At 48.5% G+C, this 23,711-nt stretch overlaps 1 pseudogene; it reads left to right on the top strand.

Moving 5' to 3' along the window:
* Positions 1–414: 414 nt before the first annotated feature.
* Positions 415–21,841, top strand: LOC121558811 (annotated as a pseudogene).
* The last annotated feature ends 1,870 nt before the right edge of the window (positions 21,842–23,711 follow it).

Raw genomic sequence — 23,711 nt, 5'->3', positions numbered from 1 at the left:
TCACACAAATGGTTATGGGCTTAACAAAAAGAAGACACCTGTACCATGTCTGATATAGAGTTGAAATGTAATCAAGTTTGCATCCCAATATTACACTTTATATATATCACAGAAGACTGAAATAAAACAAAACTGTTTGACAAAGCAACACCGGATTTCCGGCTGTAATACAAAAAAAAAAGATTATTTATGAAATTATTAAACATATTGTGAACATTCCACCCATGAGGCCACTAGGCCATTTGACTGCAGGAAAGGGCTACATAAGCAGCAGGAAATATCCCAGATTGTTCTTTTAAACGTACACACTTTCACTTATATCAACTCCCAGTTTATCAAGTCAAGCCAGACAATGGGTGGAGAACTAAAGCTGAATATATTTTCTGTTTGTGGGAAAATGCCTGTGTTTGCTGTATGCTGAAAGCCTGCATCTGCTGCTTGTGGTGCCTGAAGAAGTGTTTAACATACCTGAATGGTTTTACAGGTTACCACTTTAATCCATTTCTATATGGTAAATAGTGTTTATGCACATATTACACCAAACTCGCCTTGTTAGCGTTTACGGTACTTGCACCTATTGTCTCAACACCCAACACACACATTCACTCTCTCTCTTCTTTCTCTCTCTCTCTCTTTAGGAGTTTGTGGAGAACAGTAAGAAAATGGCGGGAAGGGATCTGCTCGTCATTTATGGCACACTTTACAAGAAAGCTTTATGTTTTCTTTAAAGCGCAATGCCTTTTTGAAACATATTTTGTATATAACAAAAGTACATCAGTCAAAAATACCGTTAGTGTAGTTTGGTTCTATTTTACAGGTTGTAGAGTTTTTGTTTTGTTTTGCCTCTTGTGGGAGAAAGTATTGTGAGAGATTATTCAAATGTCTTCCATGCCATCACTGTAATTTGTTAACCACTATTACCGTACACTACAAGTTTTTGCATATCAATGTCTTTTTGCATTGTGGGATTGATGGTGGTGTTGCTACTTGTGATGCATTGCTCCTTGACAAATACAACTGACTAGCATAACAGATGATTAACAGGCACTTTTCTGTCTGAAAAAACTCCATCTCAGTCTAGAGCTTGTTTAAAGTCTTCTTGCATGGATATTTTTGAAAAGTTTGTGATTATTTTGTATTCTAAATTTGTGCAAGGCGTTCTCCCTCGTCTGTTAACAGGATCATGTTACTACGGTGGCTCAAACATCAAATAGCCATTTACTCTGATAAGAACGTTTTATATTACTTTCTGGAAGACAAGTACTGAAGTTGTTTTATGTCAGAGGCAATGCATGATCATAACTGACAATATCTAAATTGTGGCAACGTTGAGTCATTACTGCTTATTGAGTTTATAATACTCAATCCACAGAAAAAGGGATTCGCTATGACTGCATCTTTATTAATGAATGAGTTTGTGTTATAACACAGAATTGTTATAAACATTTTATGCAGATTAATAAAAGAAAATGAAAACAGTCAATGTCCACTTGTCTTTGTGAGAGCTGTGGGGCAAGAGAGGATCAGTTCAAACTTGGACATGGGTTTGTGTCTGTATGTCATTAAGATATCCACTAAGAGAGACAAACAATAAAACAATATACCCAAATATAAAAACAATCATGTATATATACCCAACAATAAAACAATATATTGAACGAAATTAAATATTTGTGATGGTGATGTGGTGATTTGGAAATTGCCCTGTATCAGACCAGGGTTCAAAGTATATTTCTTCTTCTGTCAAATACGTTAGCTGCACTTGATTGAGCTTCCCTGGTGCATTATAACCAATAGAATAGTCCCAGAAGTACAAACCCCACCAATCTGGCACAATAGAAATATGATTATTAAATGTCTATGTCTGGCACTCCAGTCAAACGCTCAAAGTATCGGAAAGAAAACAAATACTATTTGAATCCAGGTCTGTCCTGTATCAGTTTGACTATTTCCTAACTCCAGGAATAAATCCCAGCTGACCCTGACCTCCATCATGTCCTTTATGCTGCGACTGGCCCGCTTCTGTGACGAGTACTGAGGATACGAAGGGCAGGACGCAGACGCAGGAATCAACAAGGGAAAGGTTTACTTAACAATGAGAAAGAGAATAACAAGGAGCGAGTAAACGACACGCCGCTAACAATTACGCACAACAATGACTGAACAGTCCAGGGCTATATAGTGGTGGTGATGAGATGATGAGGTGCAAGTGCGCTGGAGGTGATTAGGGTACATTGGGTTTCCATTCCTGTGTTGCCGAGGTGGTGTGCTCAGACTGGTGGCTCAGTAGACCGGCAAATCAGGACGCCGGAGGGGAGCAACGGGAGGAGACGTGACAGTGCGGTTCTCGCGGCAGGACTTTGCCAGCCATGAAGACGACCCCGAGGACGAGGAGCGGGCCGGTCAGGGCAGCGATGGTGGAAGTCCTTAATTAGGTTGGGGTCCAGAACATCCCCAGCTGGAACCCAGCTCTTCTCCTCAGGGCCATACACCTCCCAGTCCACCAGGTAGCGGAGCCGTCCCCCATGGAACCTGGAGTCCAGCAGGTCCCTCACAGCATACGCCGGACTCCCATCAATGTTCAGGGGCGGAGGGGGCGTATCCCGGGGGACGTCATCCGCCAGAGGACCAGCAACCACCGGCCTGAGGAGAGACACATGAAAAGTAGGTGAGACATGGTAGTGAGGGGGAAGGAGCAGCCGGTACGGCACCTCATTAATCCGCCGGAGGACTTTAAACGGCCCCACAAACCGGGAGACGGACATGGGCGGCATCCCAGACCTGTCCGACCCTGCGGAACCACTCGTCGACAGCGGAAGCATCGGTCTGGCTGGGTGTCCAAGGGACCAGGGCCGGCTGGTACCCCAGGAAGCATTGGAAGAGAGTGAGCCCCATGGAGGAGTGAACGAGGGAGTTCTGGGCATTATCTGCCCAGGGAAGAAACCTCTTCCACTCACCCTGCCAGTCCTGACAGTGGCAACAAGGAAACTTCCCCAGCTCCAGGTTCATGCGCTCCACCTGCCCATTTGACTGAGGCCTATACCCTGAAGTGAGGCTGGCCATGGCCCCGATCTTCTCCAGGAAAGCCTTCCACACTCGGGAGGTGAATTGGCGGCCACGGTCCGAGACGATGTCCTCCGGAAGTCCATAGTGCCGGAAGACCTGTTGGAACAGGACCTCAACGACCTGGAGAGCAGAAGGAAGACCAGTTAGTGGCAAAAAAAATGGCATAATTCTGAGAATCGATCTAAGACCACCATGACTGTGATGAAGCCAGTCAGAACGTGGGAGGTCGGTGACAAAGTCTATGGACAGGTGTGATCAAGGTCGCTGAGGCACTGGTAGAGGAAGTAGTTTGCCTGCCGGGGCGTTCCGAGGTGAGTGAGTGTGTCGGCTTTCACATTCTGGGAGCCTGGGCGGTAGGACAGAATTAAGAAATTGGGCCCACCTGGCTTGACGATAGTTCAACCGTTTCGCTGCCCGTAAGTGCTCCAAATTCTGATGGTCAGTAAGAATCCGGAATGGATGGACTGCCTTACTGCCAGTGTCTCCATTCCTCCAGAGCGAGGACCTCCGCCAACAGCTCCCTGTCTCCAACTCCATAGTTCCTCTCTGCGGGGTAAGCTTTTTAGAGAAAAAGGCACAGGGATATATTTTCTCTGGCTTACCTTGCCGCTGGGAGAGAACCGCACCCACGCCCTCCTCTGTAAACACAGTATTTGAAAAATAGTATCATTTTCTGTCAAAGGTCAGCATCAGACCTAAATTATGTTAATAATTAAAGCAACATAACCTGTATTAGGTTTTCATTTAAGTTCATTTGAGTTTAATGAAGTGACTATTGGCTTAGCAACCGCGTGACGCAGCATGACATCGTGAACATGAATGTTCAACAATCCAAAATTGCATTAGGCATTTCCTCCTTTCTAGAGTAGCTTTGATGACAGTTGGGTTTGTGATGCTAACGTTATCTAACAAATGTGAGGATGTTTGAGGTGGAAAAACCTAAGCCATTTATAATGACGAAGTCTCATTCTTTCAACATTACGTTGGTGACGATGTCTGGTATGCATGTAAACAAGTCTGAGTTGTTACCACTTAGAGGCCAAGTGGGCATGACTGGGCATGATTGAAATCAAAACCCAACCCTTAAATAACATTTAAGTCATTTAGCAGACGCTCTTATCTAGAGCGACTTACAGTTAGTGAGTGCATACATTATTTTTACATACTGGCCCCCCGTGGGAATCAAACCCACAACCCTGGCGTTGCAAACGCCATGCTCTACCAACTGAGCTACATCCCTGCCCGCCATTCCCTCCCCCACCCTGGGCCAATTGTGCGCCGCCCCATGGGTCTCCCGGTCACTGCCGGCTATGACAGAGCCTGGATTCGAATCAGGATCTCTACTGGCACAGCTAGCACTGCGATGCAGTGCCTTTGACCACTGCGCCACTCGGGAGACTAACCAAGGAAAGTCATACATTTAACAGAATCTCGCATATCTCTGTTTTGAAAGATACTGACATTATGACAAATTATCCTATTTACATTTTGTAGTCAATTTTGAAATAATAATAATTGGTTTTAACTACAATCAATGCCACATAACCAGCTTTCAACCAGAGAAGTCGTTTTATTTGGTTCAGCTTCCCTTTGAGGGATAGTTTTCTTTCTGTCAAAGAATGTCAGCATTATGGGTAGGAGAAAAGCTATGATCTCTTATTGATATAATGTATTAAATCCACTTCAATCAGTGTGGATGAAGGGGAGGAGACAGGTTAAAGAAGGATTTTTAAGCCATGAGACCGTTGAGACATGGATTGTGTATGTGTGCCATTCAGAGAGTAAATGGGCAAGACACACGATTTATATATATATATATATATTTTTAAAGGAGACCTGACCCTCCTCATAGTCCTCAAACACCCCCACTTTCTGGGGCTTCTCTCTCAGGGAGAGGAGGATAGCGTGGGAGGTACAGGCTTGGTACACATTCACGTCCCTTAGGTACAAAGTCCAGAGTCCATGCTCAGGGCTCAATATGATGTTCCCCTTCCTGTCTATGGACTCTCTGACCACTCTTAAAGTCCACTTAGTCTTCCCCTTAACCATCACTTCATACTAAAATCTCCCTGAGGATAAGCCATCCTCTCCAAGGACAATGCCAAAATGATCAAACCTTTTTGTATTGTCAGGTAAATTCATATCTCAAATGTTTCGCATCTTCAGACAGGATGAGCCAGCGATGTGCTGTATCAGGGTCCAGAGTCACATCCACTGTATACTGCTGAATCCTCTTCAGTTTGACTCCAGGCAGCTTCTCCATCTCTTTATGCAGTGTCTCCTTCAGCTGAGAAAGAGCTCTCCTTACAGTCCCCACACACAGATCACTGTGAACACTGACAGACCAGTCCTTGGTGGGTGGAGGGGTGCACATCACGAATCAGAAGCTCTGGAGAAGTTGGAGGTGGTCCTCAGTGTGGGAGAGCTGCTTCAGCTCAGTCCTTCTCCTCTTTAGCTCAGTGATTTCCTGCTCCAGCTCTTTAATGAGCCCTTCAGCCTGCCTCTCTACTGCTTTCTGCTTCTCCTCAATTACCTTAACAAGCTCACCCTGGCTTTTCTTAATGGAGCGCACCAGAGCAGTGAAGACCTGCACAATCTCTGCTTTCTCTCTCTCTGCGTCTCTCTTGCTGAGATCTACTGAGAGTTTGACATCTTTAACCTTCTTTTGTCGCCCCTTGATAATCTTCCACACTTTTGCCTCAGTTTTCCCCAGCTGAGCCTTCCTCTCTCCACACTCCTCCTCTATGGGGACAGTGTCATGAGTCTTGTGGTCTGCCTCAGTGCAGAACTGACACACACATGTCTGGTCAGTCCTACAGAACATCTCCACGAGTCTGTCATGCTTCTAACACATCCTGTCTTCTAGGTTCACCACAGGGTCGATCAGTTTGTGTCTCTTTAAGGGTGAGGCTATCTGATGAGGCTCCAGGTGAGTCTCACAGTAAGAGGTCTGACACACCAGGCAGGACTTTAGGGCCTTGCGCTTCGTCCCAGTGCAGGCGTCACAGGGCACTATTTTTTCTACGTCATCTTTTTAAAATTCTCTACAACCATTCTGAACGATGTGTTGACATGAAGCTTAGGTCGTCTGGAGTATTTTTCCCGACACAGTGAACATTGACACAGGTCCTTGCTATCCCAGTACTTAGTGATACAGGCAACGCTGAAGTTGTGTTCACATGAAGTGGTGACTCGTTAAGTGAAGACATCCAGACAGATAGAGCACAGGAACTGCTCTTCAGACTGGAGACTGCTGGAGGAAGCCATATCTAAACAGAGAAGGTGGAACTATAAATGATTTCGTTGAATGAGTCTGCTCTCGATAGTTTCAGTGCCATTGTCAACATGGCATTTAGAGACAGTAACCAATCTTGATTCAAGTTGTTTAACTATACAAAATACAGTTTAATTAGTCAATGTACAAAATAAAGTAAAAAATCGGTACTGTAGTCAAGAAAGAAAACAGGATAAAAAAATTATTCACACAGTAGAATGTATCTGTCACGGTTTCGGCCGAGGCTGCTCCTCCTCCTGGTTCGGGCAGGCTTCGGCGTTCGCCGTCCCCGGAGTACTAGCTGCCACCGCTCTATGTTTCGTTATTTGATTACTTTTGTCTGTCTGTTACACCTGTGTCCATTTGTGTGTTGATTACGTGTCGTATAAGTTCCTTGTTTTGCTCTAGTATGATTGTGTGTTGTTTTCACTGTCATGCTGTTCGGAGCTACGTGTTTGCACTCTGTTTGTTTTGTGTTTAGTGTTTACGCGTGTATGCGTAATTCTCCCTCGCCTCTTGTTTTGTCGAGGTCGTGTTACTATTGGACATTTTACGTTGGACTATTAAAGTCTGTTGGACTTAACCTCTGTGTCCTGCGCCTGACTCCTCCACCACATCCACATCGGTTCCTTTCTGACAGAACAACACACCCTCATGGAGTCAGCAGGAACAGCGGCGGCACCCGAATCCCTGGAAGACCGGATCAACTACCAGGACACCATGATCCGGCAACTCGGGGCCGCCATGGAGGATGTGTCCAACACTCTGCGCCGATTGTGAATCGAGAGGCGCCCACGCACTCTTACAACATCCCATCACCAACGGCCAGTCCTCCTCTCTCAGCACCGGAACCCAGTGGCATTCGGCTCTCGCTCCCGAGGGCATATGACGGTTCTGCAGCCGGGTGTCAGGGATTTCTCCTGCAGGTGGAACTTTACCTGGCCACCATACACCCGGCGCCCTCGGGATACGAGAGCGTCTCCGCCCTCATCTCCTGTCTATCCGGCAAGGCGTTGGAGTGGGCCAACGCCGAATGGAGGGGAATAGACGCCGCAACCATCACCTACGCGGAGTTCTCCCGCCGCTTCAGGGCTCTCTTCGATCATCCACCTGAGGGGAAAGCGGCGGGAGAGCGTCTGTTCCACCTCCGACAGGAGAAGAGGAGCGCACAGGAGTTCGCACTGGAGTTCCGGACACTAGCAGCGGATGCGGGGTGGAATGAGAGGGCCCTCATCGACCACTACCGGTGTAGCCTACGAGAGGACGTTCGTCGTGAGCTGGCCTGCAGGGACACCAACCTGTTGTTCGACCAGTTGGTGGACATTTCCATCCGTCTAGACACCCTGCTGGCTACCCGCGGACGTCCCGAGTGGGGGTCGTCCATTCCGCCCTCCAGCACCTCCGGGCCGATTCCTATGGAGCTCGGGGTGCTGGCGCTAGAGAGAGGAGGAGAGGTAACCCGAGGGGGGCCATCCCCTGCACCACCTGTGGTCGTGGAGGACACACCGCGGCCAGGTGCTGGGGAGGGTCTCCTGGGAGAGGTGACAACAGGCCACGCACTGGGGAGTCATTTCAGGTGAGCAGGCGCCCCACTTACCCAGAGCTTTCTGTTGGTCACATGAGTATTCCTGTGAGATTTCCACAGGTGGCACCTCATTCCCAGCATAAGGCGCTAGTAGATTCAGGCGCAGCTGGGAACTTTATTGATCGGGCATTTTGTTGTAGGTTAGGAATTCCCCTTCGGCCGGTAGAAGCTCCATTTCCTGTCCACGCATTAGACAGCCGGCCGTTGGGGTCGGGCCTGATCAGGGAGGTCACAGCACCACTGACGATGACGACGCAGGGGGTCATGAGGAGATCATTCAGTTTTATCTGATTGACTCTCCTGCGTACCCCGTGGTGTTGGGCCTTCCTGGTTAAGCACCCATGATCCTACCATAGCGTGGCAACAGAGAGCTCTTATGGAGTGGTCTGCCCAGTGTGTAGGGAGATGTTTAGGTGTTTCCGTAGGGGCGACCTCGGTAGAGAGTCCGAACCAAGTGCCCGCACTGCGCATTCCCCCTGAGTATGAGGATTTAGCACTTGTTGTCACGGTTTACTAAGCCAGAACCCAGAAGCAGACCAGGACAAGGTAAGTGGTGTCAAAGGTGAGTGTTTATTTAACTGATCCACGAGTGCAGCTGAATAATCCAGGGAACAGAGCGGGCGGCGTGGATGAGTTGTTGAGGGTGCAGTAGTTGGTCCAATGATGGCTCGGCAGCCGCCGACCATCAGGCAGAGGTGGGGTGAAGGTTCCGGACGAGTGACTGCAGGGAGAACAAAACGGAGGTAAGCATACAACAAGCAAACAAGGTGCAAAACAACAAAACTAATGCTCTAAGCTCTAAGACTAGATCCGCTGATAAACATACTGTTCATGGCTAACGATCCGGCAGGGAATGGATGTTAGGCCAGAGCCTAAGAAGGGTGATGATCAGGACCAGGTGTGCAGATTGCTGATGGGATGCAGGTGCGGAAATCAAGAGAGCTCCCGCCTAGCAACGTTGCCCGGCAACCAGGCAGGGAGCGTTCCAGAACCCTCGGGAAACTGGAGATCACGAGCAGAAAGACTAGTACACAGACAGGACCCGACTCAGACTGCCGGGATCGTTACAGTACCCCCCCTCCGACGAACGCCACCGGGCGGACTCCCGGAGCGCCAGGATGGAGGCGGTAGAAGTCACGAATGAGGTCAGCATCTAGGATCTGTCGCCGCGGAATCCAACTCCTCTCTTCAGGACCATACCCCTCCCAGTCCACGAGATACTGGAAACCCCCGGCCCCGCCGTCTGGAATCCATGATGCGTCGCACCGTGTAGGCAGGACCACCTCCGATCATCCGAGGAGGAGGAGGAGGAGGCGGAGGAGGCAACAGAGGACTGAGGAAAACAGGCTTGAGGCAGGAGACATGAAAGGTGGGATGGACTCTGAGCGTCCTCGGTAGTTTGAGTCGAACTGCCACCGGATTGATCACCTTCTCCACCACAAACGGACCAATGAACTTCGGTAACAACTTCCTAGACTCAGTCCGTAAAGGAAGATCCCGTGTGGCCAACCAGACCCTATCTCCGATGGTATAGGTGGGAGCGGGGATCCGGCGACGATTCGCCTGGAGCTGATACCGGTCCGAAACTCTAAGGAGTGCCTTTCTGGCCCGATGCCAGGTCCGGTGGCAACGACGAATATGGGCCTGAACAGAAGGCACTGAGAGCTCCTTCTCCTGAGAAGGGAACAAGGGAGGTTGGTAGCCATACAGGCACTGGAAGGGAGACATCCCAGTGGCAGATGTAGGGAGAGTATTGTGGGCATACTCAACCCAAGGCAACTGAGAGACCCAGGAGGTGGGGTTGGAAGAGACCAGGCAGCGTAGCGTGGATTCCATCTTCTGGTTGGCTCTCTCCGCCTGACCATTAGATTGGGGGTGAAAACCAGATGTGAGACTGACTGTAGCTCCAATGGCCAAACAGAAGGACTTCCAGACAGCAGAGGTAAACTGAGGGCCACGGTCGGAAACGATATCACTGGGCAAACCGTGGACCCTGAAAACCTCCCCTAACCAGGATCTCGGACGTCTCCGAGGCAGAGGGAAGCTTGGCAATAGGCACAAAGTGGGCCGAACTTGCTGAATCTGTCCACGATAGTCAGAACGACCGTGTTCCCCTCAGAAGCGGGCAACCCAGTGACAAAGTCCAGGGCCAGATGCGACCATGGTCGCGGGGAATAGGAAGGGGGTGAAGTAGTCCAGAGCTGGGCCGATTGGTACTCTTATTCTGCGCACACACTGGACAGGCAGCAACAAAACCCCGAGTATCCTCGGCCATGGCAGGCCACCAAAAACGTCTGCGAAGAAACGCCATCGTCCGAGCCACGCCAGGGTGACAAGCCATCTTGCCGGCGTGGGACCATTTGAGGACAGCAGGACGAACCCGACTCAGGCACAAACAACCGACCGGGTGGACCGTTACGGGACCGGGCTGCGTCCGAAGGGCCGCCATCACCTCCTCCTCAATCTTCCACATAACTGCTCCCACGACGCAGTTCCGGGGAGAATTGTCTCGGTCTTGGACCCACTCTCTTCCGTCTTGGAGAACATCCGGGACAAGGCGTCCGCCTTGCCGTTCTTAGATCCAGGTCGGAACGTCAGGGAAAACTTGAATCGTCCGAAAACAACGCCACCTGGCCTGACGGGAGTTGAGACGTCTAGCCGATTGCACGTAAGCAAGATTCTTGTGGTCAGTCCAGACAATAAACGGTTGCTCCGCCCCCTCCAACCAGTGGCGCCACTCCTCCAAGGCAAGTTTCACCGCGAGAAGCTCCCGGTTACCCACATCGTAATTCCTCTCCGCAGGCGAAAGGCGACGAGAGTAGTAGGCGCAGGGATGGAGTTTACTGTCCGTGGAGCATCGCTGCGACAGGATGGCGCCAACTCCCACATCAGACGCGTCCCACTTCAACGACGAACTGACGGGCCGTGTCCGGTTGAGAGAGAATCGGTGCGTTGGTGAATCGCCTCTTCAAATCCAGAAACGCTCGATCCGCCTCCGGATTCCACTTGAAGGTCCTGATACTGGAAGTCAAGGCAGTTAACGGAGCGGCCACACGGCTGTAATCCCGGATGAATCTGCGGTAGAAATTCGCAAACCCCAAAAAATCTCTGGAGCTGCAATCTCGTACCGGGCTGGGCCCATTCCAGAACCGGCTCTAACCTTCTCCTGGTCCATCCTAATCTCTCCCCTGGAGATGATGTACCCGAGAAAGGATGTCGTGTGGGCGTGAAACTCGCACTTCTCGGCCTTCACGAACAGGCGATTCTCCAACAATCGCTGCAGAACCTGCCGGACATGCTGGACGTGGTCGGAAGGTTCCTTCGAGAAGATCAGAATGTCATCCAGGTAAACAAACACAAAGAGACCGATCATATCTCTCAGGACGTCGTTTACCATACTCTGGAATACCGCTGGAGCATTGGTCAGTCCAAACGGCATCACCTGATACTCAAGTGACCCATCGGTGTATTGAAACCCCGTCCAACCACTCGTCCCCCTCTCTGATCCGGACCATGTGATACGCATTGCGTAGGTCTAGCTTGGTGAACACCGTAGCACCCTGTAAGGAGTCGAAGGCAGAACTCATCAAGGGCAGGGGATACTTGTTCTTGACCGTGATGTCATTCAACCCCGATAATCAATACACGGTCGAAGAGAGCCATCCTTCTTACCCACAAAGAAGAATCCTGCCCCCAGGGGTGATGACGAGGGACGAACGAGACCAGCAGCTAGGGACTCCTTGATGTAGGTCTCCAAAGCCTCACGTTCAGGTCGGGAGATACTGTATAACCTTCCCTTAGGGTAGACAGCTCCAGGGAACAGGTTGATGGCACAATCATATGGTCGGTGGGGAGGGAGTGACAGAGCCTTCTGCTTACTGAACACTTCCCCCAAATCGTGATATGTCTCGGGAACCAGGGACAAATCTGGGGGTTTAGCCTCAATCACCTGACTGGGAACCGAATGGGGACAGGCAGTCTTGAGACAGTTAGCATGACAATCAAGGCTCCAACTCGTTACCTTGCCCGTCACCCAATCGAACGTGGGATTGTGTTCCTTCAGCCAGGGGTATCCAAGGACCAGAGGAACATGGGAAGACGGCAGAATGAAGAATGAAATCATCTCAGAATGATTCCCCGACAACAGCATCTTAACCGGTTCAGTCCTCATCGTGATACGTGCCAGACTACTGCCGTCCAGAGTGGTAGCTTCAATGGCTTCCGGCAATTGCTCCTTGGAAAGCCCCAGCTGTTCCACCAACTCGGCATCAAGAAAGCTTCCCATCGGCACCTGAATCGATAAAAGCGTTAATCGCTAAGCTCTGATTCCTGTTCATAAGGGTAGCCGGAAACGGGGTCTGACAGAGGTATTGAGAGGTCGAAACTGGCTCGCTAAAAGTCCTCCCAACTTTAGCGAGCCGCGCAGTTTGACGACCGCCGGGCACCAGTGGCGAGGTAATGTCCCGAACCACCACAGTAGAGGCAACAGTTAGTCCTACGTCTGTGTTGGCGCTCCTCCTTGGTTAACCCGTGCCGCCCCACTTGCATGGGTTCAGAATCGGGAGACAGGACCTCTCCACTAATCCTGTGTGGTGGACGATGATCGACGTATTCTGGTCCAATCCCGACCCGACTGGCACCTGAGAAGCTGATCGGTTGGACGGGACCCATTGCTTCTCCCTCCTTCGCTCTCGGACTCGATTATCCACCCGAATAGACAAGGCTACCAAGCTGTCCAGGTCACTAGGCTCCGGATAGGAGATCAACTCATCCTTGAGCTGCTCCGACAGACCCTGGTAAAGGCCGCTTGCAGAGACTCCTCATTCCACCCACTCTCCACAGCCAACGTCTTGAACTCGATCACGAAGTCGGCCACGCTGCGAGTTCCTTGGCGAAGCGAAAACAGGCGCCTAGCTGCGTCCCTCCCTCGGACGGAATGGTCGAAGAGCTTCCTCATCTCGGCCGTGAACCCCTGGTATGAAGCCATGCAGGGATCCTGTCGTTCCCAAACGGCTGAAGCCCACTCCAGCGCTCGACCACGCAGCAACTCAATCACAAAGGCTATCCTAGCTTTGTCTGTGGCATAAGAGTAGGGCTGTAGATCGAACACTAATCCACACTGCATAAGGAAGGAACGGCATCTTCCCAGCTCCCCCTCATATTTATCCGGCGTCGGAACCTTGGGCTCACGGAAGGGCACAGCTCCAGACGCGGCAGGCGAGATGGGTGAAACCGGTAGTGGATCCTCCACCGGAAACTTGCGCTGGTTCTGGACCTCCGTCAGACCGGTAGACAGGTTCCGAACTGACAACGCGATCTCCTGTAGTACCGTGCTATGATGGCCCAACATCTTCTCCTGATGGGTAATGGCATGGCGAACAGAGTCCAGGTCCGCTGGGTTCATTACTGGCCGGATCGTTCTGTCACGGTTTACTAAGCCAGAACCCAGAAGCAGACCAGGACAAGGTAAGTGGTGTCAAAGGTGAGTGTTTATTTAACTGATCCACGAGTGCAGCTGAATAATCCAGGGAACAGAGCGGGCGGCGTGGATGAGTTGTTGAGGGTGCAGTAGTTGGTCCAATGATGGCTCGGCAGCCGCCGACCATCAGGCAGAGGTGGGGTGAAGGTTCGGACGAGTGACTGCAGGGAGAACAAAACGGAGGTAAGCATACAACAAGCAAACAAGGTGCAAAACAACAAAACTAATGCTCTAAGCTCTAAGACTAGATCCGCTGATAAACATACTGTTCATGGCTACCGATCCGGCAGGAATGGATGTTAGGCCAGAGCCTAAGAAGGGTGATGATCAGGACCAGGTGTGCAGATTGCTGATGGGATGCAGGTGCGGAAATCAAGAGAGCTCCCGCCTAGCAACGTTGCCCGGCAACCAGGCAGGGAGCGTTCCAGAACCCTCGGGAAACTGGAGATCACGAGCAGAAAGACTAGTACACAGACAGGACCCGACTCAGACTGCCGGGATCGTTACACTTGTGTTTAGCAAATCGAGGGCAACACGGCTACCTCCCTCATAGACAGGGGGACTGTGCGATAAATCTCCAAACAGGAGCGGCTCTGCCACGGAGTCGTGTGTATCCCCCTGTCTCAAGAGGAGACAGCGGCTATGGAGACTTACATAGCCGAGTCCTTGGCACAGGGATACATACGGTCCTCCACTTCCCCGGTCTCCTCGAGTTTCTTCTTTGTGAAGAAGAAGGACGGGGGATTGCGCCCGTGTATTGATTACCGTAGTCTCAATCAGATCACAGTTAAATACAGTTACCCACTTCCACTGATTGCGACGATGACGGAATCGTTATGCGGAGCGCGGTTCTTCACAAGGTTGGACCTCAGGAGCGCGTATAATCTGGTGCGCATTAGGGAGGGGGATGAATGGAAAACAGCATTTAGCACCACCTCGGGTCATTACGAGTATCTCGTCATGCCATACGGGTTAATGAATGCTCCTTCAGTCTTCCAATCCTTTGTTGACGAGATTTTCCGGGACATGCATGGGCAGGGTGTAGTAGTTTACATCGACGACATCCTAGTGTATTCTTCTCACAGAGCCGAGCATGTAGCCCAGGTGCGCCGAGTGTTGAGAAGACTGTTGGAGCATGACTTGTATGTCAAGGCAGAGAAATGCCTGTTCTTCCAGGAGTCCGTCTCCTTTTTGGGTTATCGGTTGTCCGCGTCTGGTGTGGAGATAGAGGTAGACCGGTATCGGCCGTGCGTAATTGGCAAACTCCAACAACGGTAAAAGAGGTGCAGCAGTTCTTGGGTTTTGCTAATTACTACCGGAGGTTTATTCGGGGGTTTTGGACAGGTTGCAGCTCCCATTACGTCCCTGCTAAAGGGGGGTCCGGTTCGTTTGCAGTGGTCGGCTGAGGCGGACAGGGCATTTGTCAAACTAAAGAACCTGTTCACCTCGGCTCCTGTGCTGGCGCATCCGGATCCCTCTTTGCCATTCCAAGTAGAGGTAGACGCGTCCGAGACCGGTATTGGGGCAGTTCTGTCACAGCGGTCCGGCACGCCACCTAAACTCCGCCCCTGTGCGTTCTACTCCAAGAAGCTCAGCTCGGCGGAGCGCAACTATGATGTTGGGGACAGGGAGCTGTTAGCCGTAGTCCAGGCCCTAAAGGTGTGGAGGCATTGGCTTGAGGGGGCTCAACACCCTTTCCTCATTCTGACTGATCACCATAACCTGGAGTACATCCGGGCAGCTAGGAGATTGAACCCTCGTCAGGCTAGGTGGAACATGTTCCTAACCCGGTTTGTTTTTAAGATCACATACATCCCTGGGTCCCAGAATGGTAAGGCAGACGCCCTGTCCCGGCGGTATGACACAGAGGAGAGGTCCAACGAGCCTACTTCCATATTGCCGGAGTCTTGTTTGGTGGCTCCGGTGGTATGGGAGGTCGATGCGGAAATCGAGCGGGCACTGCGTACCGACCCTACTCCCCCCGAGTGTCCTGTGGGGCGGACGTACGTGCCGCTCGAGATTCGTGATCGTCTTATTTATTGGGCTCATACATCACCCTCCTCTGGACATCCAGGTATTGGCCGGACCGTGCACTGTCTTAGCATGAAATACTGGTGGCCAACGTTAGCTAGGGATGTGAGGGTTTATGTCTCCTCCTGCTCGGTGTGTGCCCAGTGTAAGGCGCCTAGACATTTGCCCAGGGGTAAGCTACATCCCCTGCCCGTTCCACAACGACCATGGTCCCACCTATCGGTGGATTTCGTAACCGACCTACCCCCTCCCAGGGAATACCACCATTTTGGTCGTTGTGGATCGGGTTTTCCAAGGCCTGTCGTCTCCTTCCCATGCCGGGTCTCCCTACTGCCCTACAAACCGCTGAGGCCCTATTTACCCATGTGTTCCGGCACTATGGGGTCCCCGAGGATATAGTGTCTGACCGAGGTCCCCAGTTCACCTCCCGAGTTTGGGGGGCGTTCATGGAACGGTTGGGGGTCTCGGTAAGCCTTACCTCAGGGTATCACCCAGAGAGCAATGGGCAGGTGGAACGTGTCAACCAGGATGTGGGTAGGTTTTTGAGGTCCTATTGCCGGGACCGGCCGGAGGAGTGGTCTAGGTTCATTCCCTGGGCAGAGATGGCCCAGAACTCTCTTCGCCACTCCTCCACCAATTTAACACCTTTCCAGTGTGTTTTAGGTTATCAGCCGGTCCTGGCACCATGGCACGAGAGCCAGATCGAGGCCCCTGCGGTGGACGAGTGGATTCGGCGCTCGGAGGGGGACGTGGGACGCTGCCCATGTCCATCTGCAGCGTGCCATCCGTCCAACAAAAGGCGTAGCGCCGATCGCCACCGCAGTGAGGGACCGGTATACGCACCGGGAGATCGAGTCTGGCTCTCGACTTCCCGAAACCTGCCCCTCCCGCCTGCCCTGCCGGAAGCTGGGTCGGGCGGTTTGTGGGAGCCCTTCAAAGTCCTGAGAAGATTGAACGAGGTGTGTTACAGGTTACAACTGCCTATAGAGTATAAAAATATTAACCCCTCGTTCCATGTGTCTCTTCTCAGGCCGGTGGTAGCTGGCCCACTCCAAGAAGATGAGATAGGAGAGACCCCTCCGCCCCCTTTGGACATCGAGGGGGCCCCGGCGTACAGAGTCCGGACCATCTTGGACTCGAGGCGCCGGATGAGTGGTCTCCAGTATCTCGTGGAGTGGGAGGGGTACGGTCCGGAGGACAGATAGAGCACAGGAACTGCTCTTCAGACTGGAGACTGCTGGAGGAAGCCATATCTAAACAGAGAAGGTGGAACTATAAATGATTTCGTTGAATGAGTCTGCTCTCGATAGTTTCAGTGCCATTGTCAACATGGCATTTAGAGACAGTAACCAATCTTGATTCAAGTTGTTTAACTATACAAAATACAGTTTAATTAGTCAATGTACAAAATAAAGTAAAAAATCGGTACTGTAGTCAAGAAAGAAAACAGGATAAAAAAATTATTCACACAGTAGAATGTATCTGTCACGGTTTCGGCCGAGGCTGCTCCTCCTCCTGGTTTGGGCAGGCTTCGGCGTTCGCCGTCCCCGGAGTACTAGCTGCCACCGCTCTATGTTTCGTTATTTGATTACTTTTGTCTGTCTGTTACACCTGTGTCCATTTGTGTGTTGATTACGTGTCGTATAAGTTCCTTGTTTTGCTCTAGTATGATTGTGTGTTGTTTTCACTGTCATGCTGTTCGGAGCTACGTGTTTGCACTCTGTTTGTTTTGTGTTTAGTGTTTACGAGTGTATGCGTAATTCTCCCTCGCCTCTTGTTTTGTCGAGGTCGTGTTACTTTTGGACATTTGACTTTGGATTATTAAAGTCTGTTGGACTTAACCTCTGTGTCCTGCGCCTGACTCCTCCACCACATCCACATCGGTTCCCTTCTGACAGTATCTTCAGCTGCCCTTGTAAATCTCTACTCACCTGTGTCTGTGTGTGAAAGTGTGGGTACTTTCTCAGGTTTTTCTCTAGTATATATATATATATATATTATATACTGTAGTTTAGTAAAAAAACAACAACAACAAAAACAGACGACTCTGTGTAGCTGTTTAATAGAGATTTCTGAAGAGTTTGAGAGAGTTTACTCCTGTGTGCAACATATAGCATGTCTAGCAATTTAAGTTTCACAGTGCTGCTCTGTGCTTTGGAGCAGAATTAAACCTTCACATGGGTGATCTCTCATTCTTGATACATTGTTTTACCATTTCAAAAACAAGGCACATTTGTTAAAAGTGTTCTAATTTTGTAGGTAGAAAAAGTATGAATCAGAAATGTTAAACAAGGAATTATTGTAGATGTTTGGAAGGTTTTCCAAAAACATAAAAAACAACAGAATTCAAATTCCACATGGGGATGAACAAATAATTCAGTCTAGGTAGATTTGACCTTGCCTGACGACTCACACGGAACTCTTTCGCTGCTCTATCGATAAGAAACAAACATTTGTGGGCGTGGCGTTTGGCCAGAGCAATGAGTCTGGGTAGCCAGGCAAGATTTGACAATTATCAGCCAAAAATATTCCAGATTATGCCTTTAAACATATTCACCACCAGTTTGTCTAGTCAAACCAGACAATGGGTGGAGAACTAAAGCTGAATGTGTTTTCTGTTTGTAGGAAAATGCCTGTGATCGCTGTATGCTGAAAGCCTGCATCTGCTGCTTGTGGATACCTGAATCAAGTAAGTGTTCTATCAGAATCAGATTGATTGTCATCTGAGATGTTGATTATTCTTACTATTACACATGTTATATCATTGACCACAATCTATTTTACAAGGGAGACTCATTCCAAGATGACAGCAATCACACATTGTTATTGATGATACTCCTGTCTCTTGTTCACCACAGAACGCGTAGACGGCCACAGAGATCAATAGCACCAGTTTCTGTACGTCGGCACGCGACGCCTTCGTCATCCTGGTAGAGAATGCCTTCAGAGTGGCCACCGTGGGGGACTTTGTCCTCTTCCTGGGATAGGTAGCGGCCACATAGCGATCATGTAACAATTAACTCATTAGGAATTTGGGGCACCATGGAAGGAGTTGTTTAACGAGTTACCATCTCCCGAATTAAACTCTTAGAATATATATATACAGTGGGGAGAACAAGTATTTGATACACTGCCGATTTTGCAGGTTTCCCTACTTACAAAGCATGTAGAGGTCTGTAATTTTTATCATAGGTACACTTCAACGGTGAGAGACGGAATCTAAAACAAAAATCCAGAAAATCACATTGTATGATTTTTAAGTAATTCATTTGCATTTTATTGCATGACATAAGTATTTGATCACCTACCAACCAGTAAGAATTCCGGCTCTCACAGACGTGTTAGTTTTCCTTTAAGAAGCCCTCCTGTTCTCCACTCATTACCTGTATTAACTGCACCTGTTTGAACTTGTTACCTGTATAAAAGACACCTGTCCACACACTCAATCAAACAGACTCCAACCTCTCCACAATGGCCAAGACCAGAGAGCTGTGTAAGGACATCAGGGATAAAATTGTAGACCTGCACAAGGCTGGGATGGGCTACAGGACAATAGGCAAGCAGCTTGGTGAGAAGGCAACAACTGTTGGCGCAATTATTAGAAAATGGAAGAAGTTCAAGATGACGGTCAATCACCCTTGGTATGGGGCTCCATGCAAGATCTCACCTCGTGGGGCATCAATGATCATGAAGAAGGTGAGGGATCAGCCCAGAACTACACGGCAGGACCTGGTCAATGACCTGAAGAGAGCTGGGACCACAGTCTCAAAGAAAACCATTAGTAACACACTACGCCGTCATGGATTAAAATCCTGCAGCGCACGCAAGGTCCCCCTGCTTAAGCCAGCGCATGTCCAGGCCCATCTGAAGTTTGCCAATGACCATCTGGATGATCCATAGGAGGAATGGGAGAAGGTCATGTGGTCTGATGAGACAAAAATATAGCTTTTTGGTCTAAACTCCACTCGCCGTGTTTGGAGGAAGAAGAAGGATGAGTACAACCCCAAGAACACCATCCCAACCGTGAAGCATGGAGGTGGAAACATCATTCTTTGGGGCTGCTTTTCTGAAAAGGGGACAGGACGACTGCACCGTATTGAGGGGAGGATGGATGGGGCCATGTATCGCGAGATCTTGGCCAACAACCTCCTTTCCTCAGTAAGAGCATTGAAGATGGGTCGTGGCTGGGTCTTCCAGCATGACAACGACCCGAAACACACAGCCAGGGCAACTAAGGAGTGGCTCCGTAAGAAGCATCTCAAGGTCCTGGAGTGGCCTAGCCAGTCTCCAGACCTGAACCCAATAGTAAATCTTTGGAGGGAGCTGAAAGTCTGTATTGCCCAGTGACAGCTCCGAAACCTGAAGGATCTGGAGAAGGTCTGTATGGAGGACTGGGCCAAAATCCCTGCTGCAGTGTGTGCAAACCTGGTCAAGACCTACAGGAAACGTATGATCTCTGTAATTGCAAACAAAGGTTTCTGTACCAAATATTAAGTTCTGCTTTTCTGATGTATCAAATACTTATGTCATGCAATAAAATGCAAATGAATTACTTAAAAATCATACAATGTGATTTTCTGGATTTTTGTTTTAGATTCCGTCTCTCACAGTTGAAGTGTACCTATGATAAAAATTACAGACCTCTACATGCTTTGTAAGTAGGAAAACCTGCAAAATCGGCAGTGTATCAAATACTTGTTCTCCCCACTGTATGTATATATATATATATATGCATGTTATGTACCAATAACAGTCACTTATTAATCATTACCTCATCAGTCTCATTCTGAATGTCTTATAATCCTTGAACCTGCATGAACCCTAACCTTACTTATGTATCAGCAATACACAAATTGGCTTAAATATTTACTTACTAGCTAACTAAATAATAACACAGAATACATACATACTTAATTCATGAGAAAAGTCCCTAGCGGATGAACAACAGCATGACTTGGTTATCAAAAAGGGAGGGGTCAATAGAAGGAGGGAGAGAGGGACAAAGAGAGTCAAACTTATGGTACATACATTTGGAAACTACGCTCACGGTAATCAGAATACTTAGCACCCTTACCACCACCGTTTGGGTAAGAAATGCAATGTATTTACGTATAGAATGTCTTCTCCTTCGTCTCTCTGTTGAAACCAATCACTCCTATGGGGAAGGTGTCGATGAGTGTAAGGCTCTGGTTTGTCCAGCAGAGGTCACAATGTCCTTTGTAGAGCTTCTCTGGTAGTGAAGTGGTTGTTAGACAGATACTTCAGATGTACCAACGGTTGTCTGAGATGGGATTGTCCTTGCCACCTCGTGTCTTTAGTCAAAGTTCTAGACTACTTTACATGCCAGCTGCAGACTGGTAATGCTACAGTCTAGTGAGTTTCTTCTTCTTGTGTAGAGATTGAGAGTTTCAGAGTTTCTCACCATTTCAAACATGTGGACTAACGTCTCACATTTCCTGGTCTTAGAGTTTCAACCATTTGTAACGTTCAGCTCGCGCTGTACATCAGCTGGTCTATCTGGTCTAACCATTTAAAGCCGTGTAGCCACAGCCACAATGTTAAGGTGTCAAGACCCCTTCTCTTCTATGGGAGAGAGGGGGTCTGGCTATCTTCAAACATTTGCCTAGCTGATGGGTCCTTTGATCCACTGTCAGGAGAGTCATGACACCCTTTTCTCTTTTCTCCCTTTCCCACCCTCCTTTCTCTCCATCTTTTCCTTTGTGTCCAGGTACTGATCATCTCGTGCACTACGTTCGCCGGCGTATTGGTGCTCAACTACCAGCAGGACTACACGGTGTGGGTGTTGCCGCTGCTCATCGTCTGTCTGTTCTCCTGGCTGGTCGCCCACTGCTTCCTGTCTGTCTTTGAGATCGTGGTGGACATGCTCTTCGTCTGCTTCGCCGTGGACACCAAGCACAATGACCGCAGCCCCAGCCAAAAGTCCTACATGGACTAGGCCCTAATGGCGAGGGGAAGGGAGGTGAGGCTGGGTGGGAGACTATGGCTGCGTCTCGATTCTCCACCAAAAAGGAATGGATTGGTGTAATCATTGGCTAGAAGGAGTTTCTACCATTGCTAACTTCATGTTGTGTTCACTTTAGAAGAAGGGTGGAGAATCGGGATGTAGCCTTATATATGTCTCTGTTCCATTATCCACACTATCATTCCAATTACATCAGGACAAACATTCTTAGTGTTATGCTACTGTGGATAATTGAACATAGCCTGTGTTTTTACAGAGTACCACTTTAATCAATTTCTTTATGATGAATAGCGTTTATGCACATATTACACTAAATTATACTTGCCCCCTATCATGTCAACACAGAACACACACGGTCACTCTCTCTCTCTTCTCTCTCCCTCTCTCCAGGAGTGTGTAGAGAACAGTAAGAAAATGTTGTGAAGGGATCGGCCCGAGACAGTCATGAGATGAAGCACATGGGGAATTAACAAAACCCTTCCAACAGAGAAAACATCGTTTTTTTAGGTGTTAAGGTTGAAAATGTGGGCACTGATAAGCATTTAAATTGGAAGTCAGTGGCTGTACAGTAACATGCTATAAATGACGTCAGAGCTCAGGCTCTGCACCTTGCAGCGCTATATGGGTTTTGACTGACAGCTGTTCTGAAGTTCAACACTGCACGTGACAAGAAGTTGCCCCCATCCCGCCCGTTTATTGGGCAACTTTTGTTTGCTTGAGAGAGGGAAATGCTGTAAATTAAGAGGACTCTATGTATTTTGAAAGATGAGACGTTGAGGATTATAAGAAATACCGCTTTGATGTCATACAAGTAAGCCAAACACCTGTGAGTCCAAACGTGTACTTCACATTTCCATATCAACAACTCATGTCATATACAATGCCAACGTTTTTGATCACTATGTGTGATGTCAAGTTACAAGAAGACATGGCGTCATACCCTGGGTTGTTCTGAACAGAATGAGCCTATTTTTGTCTATTGTGAAGAACATTTGCAGCAGAACAAGCACGTGAATATACTCATTGCTCCTTTCTATGCAGACCAAAATTACAATCTGTTTCTCCAAATTGCCTTACGAAAGCCTAACACCTCAAGATCGTCTTTTATAACCTAGCTAGTCATGCTGGCAATAGAACAAGCTTTCTTTTTGGATTGCGTAAACAACAATAGTAATTGTGTGATGGCTGCGATGCAGGGTTGTGTTCCAAACCAAACAACTACTAGTGTGCTTGCTCTAGTTCCGCAACGGCACAGCTAGGAGAGCTCAAAAACGCACCTTATAGTTGAAGACTCTTCTTAGAGTCCTAAATGTCCATTGAAATTACTTTGGAGAGGTGTGTGGCCACTTGTCATTTTTTTGAATTATGTTGCGCCTACCCCATATTTTCCAGGAATAGTCTTATCATGTTACTGATTGTAACAAATGAGGCGAAAAATACAGTAAATGTAAAATGCACATAAAATCACCAGTGTAATGTTTGGATTCAGTCTTGTGTCAGGTGAACTGTTGTGTCCTCAACTTTGGTCTAATAATTTTCACATAATATCCAAACTGTTCCTTTTCAATTGCTACCATGCTTATGCATATGCTTTTCATATTTCTTCTGTAAGAAACATTTCAATTTAGCTTTATCCATATTGGCCAATTCATCATGAAGTTAAAGGAAAAATCCACTCAACAACATGTGGTATTTTCTTCATTAGTCCACTGTAGATACAGTCCCACTTTGCTTCTTGGAAGTCCAATATCTTGAAAACTTGACACCTGACATGTCAAACATTGTGAGACTGTATCAACAATGGTCTAACTAAACAAATACCAAGAAATCGATGTTGAGTGGATTTTCCCTGTAACTCCAGAATCTAGAGCCATACACCCAAAATGCTGATGGAAGACAACTGTAAAGTTTAACACTTGTTTATTGTGACTCTTCTCTCCCTCACTAACTTTAAGCATCAGTTGTCAGAGCAGCTTACCGATCACTGCACCTGTACACAGCCCATCTGAAATTAGCCCACCCAACTACCTCACCCCTTGTTATTTATTTTTGCTCATTTGCATCCCAGTATCTCTATTTGCACATCATCTCTTGCACATCTATCATTCCAGTGTTAATACTAATTGTAATTATTTTGCACTATAGCCTATTTATTGCCTTACCTCCATAACTTGCTACATTTGCACACACTGTATATATATTTTCTGTTGTATTTTTGACTTTATGTTTTGTTTTACCCCATATGTAACTCTGTGTTGTTGTTTTTATCGCACTGCTTTGCTTTATCTTGGCC

This window comes from Coregonus clupeaformis, unplaced genomic scaffold (genome assembly GCF_020615455.1).
Source record: "Coregonus clupeaformis isolate EN_2021a unplaced genomic scaffold, ASM2061545v1 scaf1403, whole genome shotgun sequence".
Classification (NCBI taxonomy): Eukaryota; Metazoa; Chordata; class Actinopteri; order Salmoniformes; family Salmonidae; genus Coregonus; species Coregonus clupeaformis.
This window is presented reverse-complemented; position numbering and strand designations above follow the sequence as displayed.